The following is a 14,098-nucleotide window of genomic DNA, read 5'->3' as shown; positions in this document are numbered from 1 at the left end:
GGAGAATACGTTATTTTGGGGCATTGCATGTGGCTGTGCTGGTGCATATACAAACAGGAACAGATTAAACTAATGTTCTACATGCATCGAGTCGGAAGTGTTACAAATAACTTTCAGGGAAATTATTATTTCCTTCACCAAAACCATTGGTGAATGACATCATCATGCAATTAGAAGGGGCTCTAGCCACAGCAGCTTGTCATTGCTTCTTGGCCAGAAAAACTGCAGTATCTAGAGTGCTAGGGAATGACTCTGGGATTCAAGTGAATTATCTGTTCTAGGAACAAAGCAGTGAAGTCAGATGTCTGTGTGATTTTAATTGTCTTTTCTGCTGAGATTTAGGGCTGTGAGTGATCAGCTGGCAATTTGAGACACTGCAGACATCTCCTGTACAAGTAAGCACTGGAGTCAGTATCACACCCTTATTACGTCTCTTCATGGAAGCTCCTATTTTGCTGATGAGTTTGTAGCAGCCACCACCTGGGGCTGTGTGCACTGTGCTCCCACCTTTTGTTGTGATTGTGAACCCCAGGAACCTGTTCGGTTACAGTAAATCATTCACAGCAGCCAAAAAAAAAAAAAAAAAAAAAAAGAATAATTTGGTCAAGTCATGCACCAGCTGGTGTCCTGTAGAGAGTTTGTCTACAGACACCTTTGTGGGCTGCCTCTTCTGTTTCCTGAGCATGAGAAGCCCTTATTTCAGATTCCAAGCTTATTGCAGCTTCTGGGTGACTGCCATGACCTCATTTATAATGTCACAGGGTTACATTGATTCATCTCTTCAGGAAATATAGTCCCACTAGGTTCATCCAGCAATCTATGGAGAAGCTCTGCAATATGAAAAAACTCTGGGTAGGTGTTCGCTCTCAGTGCTGTTTCTCACATGCCTTAGACTGCCTGTAAAAAGGCAAGATGCACAGTGTGCTTATTCTGACCAATCGCCATCTGCCCATCTTTCCCCTCCCTTTGTTGATCTCTACACTGTGTCCCCTCAGGGGCTCAATGAGGGTTTTGAGTGGAAAAAGATAAATTGGTGATACCCAAATTATCATTGAGATACAGATCTAGGTTGCAAGATGGAAATATATTTTCTTCTGTTCCCTGCTATACATCTGATATATGGATGGTATGGAAATATAATCATAGTGTGTTGCAAGGCACTGACAGCTTGGGCTGGTCATGTACAAAGCAAACCGCACACACCTTAGAAATGGAAAGTATGTTCCCGACATTAGCTCTCTAAGCAGACATTTGATTTATTTGGCTTGCCTTTGATGTTTTAATTACAATATTTATTCTTTCTCAATGCAGTAAGTCCAGTTTATAGCACCTGCAATTCTCACATATTGTTTCTCTGATCCTTGGAGCCTGCAATATACACCTCTGTGCCCTTCCTTTAGGATAATGTTAAACAAGATGAACAGTGCATTTTGACTTATAAAAATAAGGTGTGTGTGCCATTTTGGAGAATTTTAGTCTATTCACTGGTTTAGGAATTTGTGGTCACGGATAAGATTTCCATTTTGCAAACTTGTAAGCAATTCTGTGCAGTCTCCATCTCTTACCCAAGTCCTTTGGTGTTTTCCCAGAATGCATGTTCTACTACATATGAGGGCTGGGAGCAATGTTCCCTCTAATTTTTTCCATCTCTGTGTGGAATAAATTTTGTTATGTGCACTAATATCGAGGTCGTGTGTGGATGTGTGCCACCAGTAGAAACAAAAAAACTCGATATAATATATGTTTTTAAAGTTACCATAGAGATAATTACTCCAGTCAGGACAGGTTAGGCATTTTAGAACTCACTACTCAAAGAATTAAATTTAAGCATAATAGAAATAAAAATTACAAAATGCATAGACCAGTCAAAAAACTAAAATAACAGCGCTTTGAAAGAATAAAGTTACAGAGAATATATGTGCATTGCAGAAATAAGAAGTAACAACAACAATAATGCAAGTATGCGTTGGGAGGTGAGTGTGAAAGACTGTGTGTGTGTGTGTGTGTGTGAGAGAGAGAGAGAGAGACACACTCCCCCTTTAAATAGATTGGCACTCACCAGTCTGAAGCCTGCTTGTTCAGACACAGCAGCAGCCGCCAGCTAGCTGTGTCCCATGTCCCACTCATGAGCCCTGTCATGTCCCTCGCCACTGCTTTGTGGAGATGGGGTGCAGGGGAAGGGGGACACCTTGACATCAGCATCCCTCCTCCCAGCTCTGCATAGCAAGCAGGAGCTCCCGGGAGCTGCTGACCAGGGTAGAGGGCAGGAACAGCACAACAGTGTGGGGAGGGGCACCAGAAGTGCGTGGCACTTGATAGACTGGGAAATCAGATGTAAATTATGTGATCATCACACTTTGCTTCCTAAATCCACTGTCTGCTTTTGCCAGAGCAGGCATGGGAATTTTGGGGGTGGATTCAGGTTTACCCAGGCCAAGTGTATAAGAGTGGACATACTCTGCTTCTTATCTTGGCAGCTCATCATAGCCATACTGTATCACCCTCACTTGGAGGGCTGAAAGCAAGAATTATTGGGTGGAATTCAGTGCCCTGTGTTAGGCATGAGGTTGGACTAGATGGGCATAATGGTTCCTACTGGCCTTAAAATCTGTGGGCCAAATCCTGGTCCCACTGAAGTCAGCTGCGAAGCTCCCATTGTGACCATAACTGGGCCTACGAGTGTGTAATCTTCCGGGAATAATCCTGCATTAATCAGAGGGTTTACTAAAAATTTATACCATCTCCAATTTCTATGATTCTGTTATCGTCATCATTCATAATAGCTACCTATCCTCTCCCATGCCCTTGCTACATCACTTTAGCACCCTTAAAGTTGCAGGCAAGCTGAATTTAGTGATAGTTGATTGCTGTATGCCACAGATTACAAAATATTCAGGTTGCTCCCAGACCCAAGAGACCAGTCACTTACCACAGGTCAATTTGTACCTTAGCTCTCTCACCAAACACCACGCTTTTAGCCAATTCTGTAATAAACTAACTAAAGATTTATTAACTAAGAAAAGAAATCAGAGTTATTACAAGGTTAAAGCAAGCAGATTTATATACACAAATGAGTTACAAAAGTTGATGGCTTTAAAAGGTGACAGAGTTGTAGTAATCTGTCATCTTTGAATTACTTTTAGGGCTAACCCAGGTTGACCCTGGGGATCTCTGCTTCTGTGTTGTAGCTCTGGTCCTGTCAGAGTCCAAACAGCAAAAGAGAGATGAAAAATTTTCTTGTCAGCTAGTTTTATTTCCTTCTTCCAGAATCTAAGCTGATGGGATGAGTCCTTTTGCACATAGCTTGTTCATTGGTGTGAAGTAACAAAGAGTTTGTGAGGTCCCACAATGGTTCATTTAGTTTCGATAGTCTTCTTAATGAGCAGGAGATGATCCTTCCTGACAGGTTGACAGTTTCAGAGCAAACATTTTTTACAGTTATAAAACAAAACTTTAATATTACCTTATAGCATGTGATAAAGATAAGTGAGATGAATGCATGCAGTAATTTACAAGCATTTAATACGTAAAGTCTAAATGCTAAACACATTGTTATAAGTTCAATACCCATCTTAACCAAACAAACACACAGGTGAAACAGACCAGCAAAGAATTTCAGTGCTTGGCTGAGGCCTAAAGCCTTGACAAGAGCTGGCAACTGATTTGCTGGTGTCACACAGATGAATGTTTTTGAGGTTTTGCCTATTTCTAGTTATGAACTCTGAACATGGGGTCTAACAGCATACTGGCTACTAAAAATACGCTGCTTATGTCAAATTCAACCAGGACCATCCTCCTCTGCAGCTGAATACAACTGAAAAAGCCAAGACAACACTCTGCTGTTTTAGATTTGACTTAAAGCCCCAAACAAGCTTAACCCTTTATCCAAATGTTTTTCTGCCATTTTTAAGTGTGTGTGGTCCTTTTGATATTTGCCTTTAGTAATTTGTCATCTTCACCTTTCTTACTTCAGAAAGGAATTTACCGATCCTTGCTGGGACTGTATTGCTGGTGGTTACATCATCCCCTGTAAGGTACTATTTGAAGACTGTATTCTTCCAAAGTCAGTATATACACAGTGACATTGGACAGAACAAGTTTCCCATTCTGTGATTTGTTCTAATATGTTCAGCCTTGAAAAACTTTTTTGTAACAGTGGCTTATAAAAACAAACACTTCACCACAGGATACCTCCCTTTGTGATTCATAGTAGTTCTTGGGAAGCTCTCTCTTGATATCTGGCTAGACCTGCCAATACCTTTAGGGGAAACTGAAAGAACTATACCAAGTAGTAGCTTCACTGAACTGAAGTATTTGGCTATAGATACTGTTGGATCCAATACTTTGCTTGCTCTTTAAGTTCGATCCCAACTAGTCTTAACATGAGACATAGCCTTTTTGTACAAAACCCAACACTCTCCTTCCAGGGGACAAGGGATCGGAACCAACACAATCCTTTATCTAGAGGTAACAGGATGCCATATGTTAACCATGCCAAGTGGCCTTGGATTCTAGAAGGAAAGCAAGTGCTCCTACAGTATTAAGGGACAGAGAATATTTTTTTCTTCAGTGGAGATATACTCACTTATGCCAGGGTTAAATTTGACCCTAAAAGCTTACATGTTTTCATGCAGCTCATTTTATTTGGTTGAAGGTGGTGAGATGCACCAGCTTTGGAAAAGATAGAATCCATATCACATCAAAGTGGTTTCAAAAATGGAATTTATACATTGTTTAAAAATTTGAAAATAACTGTGGGTGCCTCCACTCTTCCTAATATTAAGCAGGATCTTACACACACAGGCCAGTCTCAAGAAAAGCTATTCTTGTAGTATCTCTGAGCCACCCAAAAGCAGTATGTACAAGACATCTCACTGGAAAACTTTTAAAAACTTTTTCAAATCTGAATGGTAGTCCAAACAAACTTCAGATGAATTTCTATCTTTGTGTGGAGCACAGGAGTATATAGATAAAGTTAAAAGCTATCCATTCCCCCACAGACCAGCTTAATATTGTAGCTTACATGCTTCCCTTTGCCGACTCCTCCAAGTATTTCAAAAACATATGCAAGTCTAGGTTTGGTTTTAATTTTTTTTTTTTTGGAAGCATATTGAGATAGGCATGATCCAAACTCTCCAAGGACCTTCAAACTTCAGGGAAGTTCAGATCCAGATCTCAACTTCATGGTTGGAAAACCCATCTATAATAGCTTGAATAACACTGCGTCTGTTCAAGAGTTAAGTGGATTTTCTCCCTGGAACAGTAGAAACAGCCTCAATGGAGAATAGCACAGCACAGTTAAATTTAACAATAACTTCAACAGGAATTTTATTTGCGTGTGTGTTGAGGCAAGGGGATAACTCTTTCTTTCTTTCTTTCTTTCTTTCTTTCTTTCTTTCTTTCTTTCTTTCTTTCTTTCTTTCTTTCTTTCTTTCTTTCTTTCTTTTTCTCTGGGAAACTTGACATTTCAGCTGTGGTCAGAAGAATGAATGGCACTAAAACACAATGACATTTTTGGAAAGAAAAAATACGTGGCTGAGTCTTGGGGACAGATTTCACTGTAAATAAAAATAAAAAGAACAATAACTTTTGTGGTAAGTATCCCAACAAATACACTCTTCAAAGTAAACCAATTGCATTTTTAACTGAAATATATGACAGATAGCTAAGGCACTAATGTTTTTCTCTGTTAATAAGCTCGATATGGAACAGAGCTCCTTTAGAATATGTATGGTAAAGTGGAAATGCATGCTTTGGTGACTGGTATAAAGCAGGCCAAAGATATGTCAAGTCCAATTAATGTCAATAAGGAACATCTGTATTTAGGCACCCAAGTTACTTAATGCAAACATTTCATAATTATATACTATAGCACACATGGAGCATTATGAGATGTGGTGTCCCAGTGTGAATAATATTCACATTTTTCAGATCAGTCAGCAGTCTTGGTCTGGCTTTGGCTCAGTTTCCCGTCTCCCTGTAAGAGCATTTCTTTAAAATATTGAATTAAGTACAATCCACATTTTTTCTCTTATCTGTGAAATCTTGTGGTTGTGGCTTGACTGTTTTTATAAAATAAAAGATCCAAGTGCATATAAAGCTATGGGTTTTTTTTTTTTTGCTTTTTCCCCCCACAAGACATCTGTTTTTTTTCTTACGCGCTTTAAGGCTGAGAAGCAAAGGTTCAAGCATTTGAAACATAGTCTGAAAGACTCCATTTCTGACTGGCTCTTCATCTCACTGAGAGACATAGCAATAACGAGGAGAACAGTGTTTCAAATAATTTCTCGCATATGAACTTTTCATTAGGTGATCTGTGGATATGAGTGGCTAAGGGCAGGAGAGGATAGAGAACGGAACAGAACTTGATTTTATATACAATCATTTATACTCCGGGTATCTCAAAGCACATTACAACGTAATGAGTTACGTACTGGCAGTGCAGCAACTGTTTAAGTAAATGGAGCAGATGTTATGGGCTTGTCTACGTGAACACTTGGCTTGTAGAAAGCTGGGGTGTGAATCTACCCTACACTAGCCTGCAGTGCCCTAACCATCCATGTGGACCCTGCTGTCACACACCAACAGTTCCTTACTGTGCTTTAATCTAGTCTTGTTTCAAACCGGGGTAGATCAAAGTGTGCTAAGGAACTGTTAGTGCACAGTAGCAGGGTCCACATAGACTTACACCTAGCTTGCCGCAGGCTAAATGATGCATATAAACAAGCCCTGTAAGCTCAGCAATAACCCACATATTGCTTTGTACATTATAGCATGTGTTACTGAGTTGGCCAGGATATTGGGATTAACCCATAGGCTTCTGGAACATGCACTTTCAAGAATCACCAGAGATTGAAGGGAAATTACTCCAGCACCTCAGCTAATGGGTGCCACCTGCAACAATCTCCCCCACTCTTGCATTGTCAGGGGCTTGGAACCAGGACCTAGCAGTAAGAAAGGCAAGGATGCTACCAGCTGAGCCAGGAACAAAATATAAATCAAGATACAAAACAGTCAAATCTAGTACAACCTCCCAGAACTTTTTGGGACCACTCAGGTATAGAGAGTGGGGAGGAGCAGCAAGTTAAACTACAATATTAAAATAGAATTGTAGACAACTGGGCATCTTTAATTCCATCTATTAACAGGCTGTGCTTAACAAAATCCAAGAGGAAACAAGTGTCAAGACAAGATTAGAGGGAAATGGAACATATGCCAGTTTTGCCATTTTATCAATGATCTTTCCCAAGCCTTAGTTCACCAACCCCTTTGTCTCCTTCACCCACCCATCTCTAAGATTTCTACAGCCCCATCCCATATGCCTGCCATAATCACTTGGTAACATGAGCTAAGCTCCCATCCTCTTCTTTAGCAGGCAACTATGGAGGCCCCACCTATTTCAAGAAACGTTCAAGCCCAAATACCCACTTCCAACCCTGTATTTGTTCTCTCTTGACTTACTTTGTTCTTCTACAGGTCTCTTCCACAGTCATTTACTATTCAAAACTTCCATTGACTTCAGTGAGATCAGGATCAGCTCTTGAGTGATCTATAAAGTTAATTATTAGTATTGGTCAATCACTTCTGCTCATGTCTAGAACAGAGAAGTGCAGAGCCACGTAGGTGTTCTGGACATGGGCTACTTCTTCTTTTCAACTTTGAATTGGTTTACTCATCCTTAAAGATTTGGCGTTTGGGTAAGAAACTATAGGTGCAACTGAACCAACTGCTGAATCTGCATCTCCAACCCCACTTTGGGGTGCTCAAAATCCAGATCTGAATCGGATGTCGTCAGTTCATCTTTGATAAAGTCTATCAAATATACAACATGTTGCCACTTAACACAGACCCAAGAAATCTTGCATTAGTCAAACTGCAAGAATGGGGAGTCCTTGAGAAACAGATGGTGGGTGGGAGGGGAGAGGTAAGGCAGGATCTGCAGTGTTGAGGTTTTGCACTTACTGAGGTGCATGTGTGAAAATGCAGCGCAGAATGGATGGAATGATGGCAGGGGAGGGAAGGTGTCAAGGAAGAGCGTAGAAATCAGTATAGTAGGATGTCATGAGTAAATTTTCTAAGTCTTGCCTAAGAAATCTGGTCCCAAATCTTACTAATGACTAATGGGATTTTTGTAGCGTCCTCCCATGCACCACTTTGAACATGTACAAATAACAGGATTTGTGTGATTCCCCTCCCACATGCTGCTCCCCCCACCCTACCAATAAAGCTTTAGAAATAAAACAAACTTTACCGTGTGTGAATTCTAATTATAAGCAGACAGGAGAACAGCTTACATCTAGGTTGGCTTGCATCCAGTATCAAGAAAGGGATAATGAGAGTAGAAGTGGCCCTGTGCCAGAAGAGAGAGATATTTTTGACAAATTAAGGGGGAGAAGAGATGGCAAGAAAGACTGCACATCCTACAACACTTTGGAGAGGACAGTAATTGACTGGGGTTGAAGGCTGATTGTGTGGCCAAGGCATAGGTTTAGGAGTCGGAAGACCTGGGTTCCAGTCCCAGATCTGCCACTGATTTATCGTTTGCCCTTGGTGAAATCCACTCTACCACAATAAGTGAGTAAAGTGTAGTGGTTGAGAGGGGCAAAATTCACCCCCAAATCCAGTGGTAGGACCTGGGGCTGCAGCAGAGCCCCATGAGGATTGTATAGTGATTGCTTGTATGGGTGACAGGGCCCTTGGATCTGCCCAGTCATGCATCATGTGGGCTCCTTCCTGGGCCAACTCACAATGCAGAGCTGGCAAAATGCAGGGCAGAAGCCCTGCTTGATGGCTGCTGTGCTTGCAGCTTCTTTGTACAGTCCCACCATGGGCTGAAATGTTGCAGGGGGCCATGCATGAACCCTCCACATGACAATGAATTTCACCCTCTGTGCCCCAGTTTCCCATCTGTAAAATAGGAATAAGAAGAAGAGATAGTTACCAATAAGGGGGATTCAGAATTACAATGCTTTGGGTGTTCATTACAAGCAAGTAGCGTGGAACAAAAAGTAGGTGAGCTTCAAATCCTATCCAGGTTTCTCTGTGGAAGGTGTGAGTCATGTTACTCACTTCCTACAAGAGTCTGTTGCAAACTTTCTGCCAGGGAGTTTTTTTTTGTTTTTAAACACCAAATTGCTTTTAAAAGTATCTTTGGGGACCTGCCCTTCCAACTCGTTCATCTTCATTTCCAAGAATGAGACAAGCTTCAAACTCCATGTTTCAAAGATGACGTGACATCAAAGGGACTGAATATTAAATGCCTTAATTACAGATAATAGCCTGATAAAAAGAAATCACATCTGGAATTTTATTAAACAGGAATTACAGCTACATTCAGAAGGATGTAGATTATAGCAACCAGCCTAGCCTCATATATCAAATGAATATTTTTGGCAATAGAGAATAACATTTTTTCTCACTTGTATAATTACAATTTACAACTCCAAATTACTAGCTTCAAAACCGGTAGCTGCACAGCTACTCTGAAATTACTCATCATGTTGAGCTTTTTTTCACTGGCTTTTGGATTCTTTCTGTGCTTGTAGCAGGTTCACAGTGTTTTCTGTTGAAGTAAAATCCCTTTGCAACAATGATAGTTTACTGGCTTGCATCTGTTGGGAACCGTGGGGAGCAGCAGGAGTGTTCTCGGATGTGAATTGGTCTTCCAATGGAAGTGAGGGAAGACCTGTTAATTGGGATATTTGAATATGTGATTCTGGTTCACCACTCCAGTCATCCACAATTACACTGGGCTTAGCTCCATGTTTACACTGCATTACTCCCATTTCACTCTGGTGTAACTCAATTTAAATTGATGGAGACGGCACAAAATACTTTTCATTAGGGAATAATTTTGCACCAGTAGCAAGATAGATTTGATGATCTAATAGACTTTTCCATCTTTAGCTTCTATGATCCACTCTTCACTAGAAAACAATCTGGATAAATTGCATAAAGAGAGAAGAGAGTAGTCTTTAAATGAGATTATTCAAACTTCTACATTTAAGCTAAAACTTCATGGCAGATGGAGATTTGGGGCATCATACTTGTAATGGAAAGTTTTACATCACTCAGTGTGTCCAAATGTTAGAATGGACATAATTAGCAAAGCCCCTACCAACTTCCCGCTGGTGGCTGAACTCATTCTTTGTGCGTATGGCCTGTACATTACCGCTCTGACACTCAGCAATCTTCATGGCATGAAGCTGATAGGTGAGCCAGATGGGAGCCTACATCTTATCAAGCCTGTTAGAGCTTGTGCTAAGTCTCTCTTGACTACAATTCACTTTGTTATAATAATACTGTGAGCTTCCATAGTGTCTTCCATCCGAAGTTTAGAAACATCCAAGGTTCCAAGGATGTCTTTAGAAACATTGCCTCGCAACTCCCCATGTGTGGGAGAGAAGTATTATGTCCACATGTTACAGATGGGGAATCTGACACAGGGCATGGTTAAGGATTATGTTTTCCAAAGTGTGAACATGCAGTGTTGGATGTCCGCAAACACATCAGGGGACTGACTTGGGAGTAAACATACCTTAGTAGATGTGAAACGGAGAATTGAATCTGGAACACACGTGAGTGCAAAAGTATGTGGGAACTTTGAAAAAAAAAATAAGTCTAAGTAATTTAACTAAAGTCCTAGAGAGCATTAGTGAGAGAGCTTGGATAAAACCCAGAACTGGCTCCCAATGTCATGATTTACCCACTAAACCCTATCTTTTACATCTTTCAGCATAGGAATGAGCTCCATAATCCATGTTAAGGTAATATAAAAGCATGAAACACAGATCATGAGGTCAGTAATAGTGCTAGGTGGACAGTTTGGATAGCTGTAGAGCCCTCTTTAATCTTTGCCCAGGACTCTCAATAGGAACACTCTTTGAAGTTTGGAGAAGTGCAGTTAATTTTTACTTGCCCCCCCCCATTTTTGTGCACCCCTATTTATGCATCCAGAAGCAGAAATGTTAGCAGTCCAGGAGAAAAGAGATTCTTGTGCCATTTCCAACTCAAATGAAAAGAGAAGATGCTGAGTACCTCTTATTCTCCTGTGATTTCCAGCCTGATTGCTGCACCAAGGAGGACTCGATCATCATGAAAGTCCAAATTTCTGAATCTTTTGAAGTTCACCAGTCATTAATCTGGATCCAACTATAAACACCCTGGGAGTTCTGTTCTGTTTCCTGCCACTTCCTTCTGAAGTGCTATACACACAGTAGCAAAAACAGTTCAGCCAATGAAAATTTATGAATAACTTGGTTTTAACTGGCCAGTGAGGTCTGACTAATTTTAACCATGTATGAGGATAATTATTACCTACAGCATGTAACAGACCATCATTTTGAACTCAAGGAATCCCTAAATATTTTTTCTGTTCGCAAAGTAGCAGAGTTGTTGAGTATATTTCTGGTTTACCAAGAAAATATAAATAGCAACTCTTTAGTGCATCTCTCTTTTTCTTTAAATCTCAATAATTATTTCATAAGGCCAGTACACCAGCATCGTTCAGTCCTGAAGTCAGTAGATTTCTGTTTACAGCATGAATGAGACATACACAGCATGACACACAAGTTCACTTTCCTCCGGCAGGTGTATGGCTCCATATGTGGGGAACGTACACGGTCTCAAGCGTCCAGGAGCATGAGGCATTATTTCCAGTGGAATTGAGTGAGGCATTGCAGTTCCCTGTGAAACTGCACAGGTAAGAGTGTGAGAAATCTCAGTGAATCTGAGATGAGTCCATGTCACTCTAGCAACGTTTGCCTTTGTTTCATCAGCAATGCACTCAGTTTTCCCTTCCTGCTTGTTTTAGTGCAGAAATTCACTTCATATGCACCAATCCAGCACTTTCTTTATTGTCACAGTGTGATCTTCTCAGCTCTTACAAGCTTAATCGGGTTGGGGGCTGGGTTATTAATTGTATAGAAGACCAAAGACATTCCAGAGTGCTACAGCCAGGACATGATGCTGTGTTAAGTGGTATCTGAGTCAGTACTGAATCGTGCCCCCAGGTGGCACTAGGGGCACTGTGCTGGTGGTGGTGTCTACCAGGTAAACTATAAAACGGAGTGCCCCTGAACACTAGTGAGAGTTGAAAATCCGGTGGCACTGTTTGCAACAGTAAATGATTTTAGCCTTTGTAATCCTATTCCCAGTCTAATTTGGATAATTACAGTCTGCGTCGATATTCTGCAGTTTCACTTGGATTCTTCAGTTATCCTAGGGGCTACAGTAGTCAGCTGCCATGTTCTACCCAGGGCTGGCTGCCTATCAGCAGTGGGTGAAATAATTCCTACAGAGTCTGTAGAATACATTTGGAAAATATAATATAAACACATGATCTTGCCATCAATAGCAGTAAATCTTGAGCTTTATATGTCCCAGAAGCCTAACTGTTTGGAGACAATCCAGCTCAGGGGCTACCTCTATAGCTTCCTGGTGTACCAGGGCTAGAGCTAAGGCAGCATGTAGGCAGACTAGGAGAGGCAGAGAGCATATTGGGGAGAGGGGTAATACCAGGGCAGATGTGAGTTCTTCAGTAGTTGTACTTTCTTGCAAAGCTCCAGAGGGGCCATGAAAGTTGGGGATACAGCTTTGGGCAACGCTGATAGCTGGCTACGCCCAGGCCAGGGTCCTTACTGGACCTCACAAGTTCTTTATAAAGGGGGCACATGTTCACTACCCACTGTCCCTTTGCTGGCATCTGCACTAGGGCAGGGATGAATATGCTCCTTATGATATCATGACCCTAAGAAATGGTAAAATATGGGAGACTCTGGTGCTCTTACTGCAGCTAATTATTTATTAATTATTATTTAATTGTATAGGCCCACAGTTGTGCTTGGCACTTTTCAACTATAAAATACAACCTTTAGAAGCTTACAGTCTAATTTATATATGTAACACAATGAGTAAAGGCATGTGTGGTACACTGGGGTAGGAACACCAACAGGAAATTTCATATAAAGGGGTGTGTATAACTGTTAAATAATGCACTTTGTTTGTAAAAAGCCTGGGAGGATCAACAGTTAGCCAAGTGCAGGCTTTATTCTTACCCAGCTGTTGGCAGTGTTCAGGTATCTCATTACCTTGAGATCCACCTGGTTGTGCTGTTGGCCAAGAAGCCTCAGCCTGTGAGATTCTCTCGCAGACTCTAGCTGGTGACTAACATTGTTGCAATCCCATCTCTCCATGATCTGACTCAGCAATCTCTCAGAAACAGAAGAAATGGACAGTTTCATGTGATGGCCTAACTGAGCTGCTGCTGAAAGAAAACACATTTTTACCTCAGAGCCAAGGGTGTTGCTGCTAAAAGTCAAAGACTGGTGTCAGAGTAGGAACCACAGGAGAGAGTGGGCCACCACGCAGTAATCTGTTACTTGTGGTAATTAAACATCCCCATCTGAGCTAATTTAACTAAATCATCCTGATAAAAAGGCCCTCTCAACATGTTGATTTCCTCCTCCTCCTCCATAATATGTTTCTCAAGCATAAATACCAGGCTTATTTAGCTAAGATCCCTTCAGGGGAAAAAAATATACTAGTTTTCAAGTCCTAGACACCCAAGGTTTAGTTTAGTTTAGTTATGATCCTGGGCCAGGCTTTCCCTTCTATGTAATTCCAGCTATTTATTGGAAACTCCAGGATACCAGGACCTTTGCCACTTGATCTTCTCACCCTCTGTGGGCTCTCCCCAGATCATTAATAGCTAGCTTAGTATTTTTCTGGCTATGTGCTTGAATTTTGAAAGAAAACCTGAGAAGTTAGCCTAGCAGAGGGAGCCTGGATTACCACACAGACACCAAGAGTAGGAATCAGAGGCAGGTGAGCTGCTCCTTCTAGCGGCACCAGAACACACACAAGCATGGATCCATGGGGAGGAGAAACAAAGGCAGCTTTCAGCCCCTTCTGGACAGGTCATTGGCCAAAATGCTACTCTAAAGCATATGCACTTAAGCTAAACAATCTGTTCCACCTAATTGCACTTAGCAGTGATGGTCAGAGTACCTTTTACCAGACCTGAAGAAGAGCTCCCTCAAAAGCTTGTCTTGCTCACCACAGAAACTGGTCCAATAAAGGATACTGCTTCACCCACCTT

The 14,098-nt window shown here is 41.3% G+C and overlaps 1 long non-coding RNA gene across 2 annotated transcripts in view; it reads left to right on the top strand.

The window, feature by feature from the left end:
• LOC141992765 (uncharacterized) overlaps nt 1–14,098 on the top strand; it is a 250,341-nt gene that overhangs the window by 153,262 nt on the left and 82,981 nt on the right. Inside the window, exon 2 of one of the 2 annotated variants that reach the window (XR_012640644.1) lies at nt 11,590–11,701. The exons of the other annotated variant lie outside the window; for it this stretch is intronic. This is a non-coding gene — a long non-coding RNA (uncharacterized LOC141992765). The remainder of the gene's footprint in view (nt 1–11,589; nt 11,702–14,098) is intronic. 2 annotated transcript variants of the gene reach the window in all.

This window comes from Natator depressus, chromosome 8, assembly GCF_965152275.1.
Source record: "Natator depressus isolate rNatDep1 chromosome 8, rNatDep2.hap1, whole genome shotgun sequence".
NCBI lineage: Eukaryota > Metazoa > Chordata > Testudines > Cheloniidae > Natator > Natator depressus.
The sequence above is the reverse complement of the archived record's forward strand: the minus strand, read 5'-3'. Positions and strand labels throughout refer to the sequence as shown.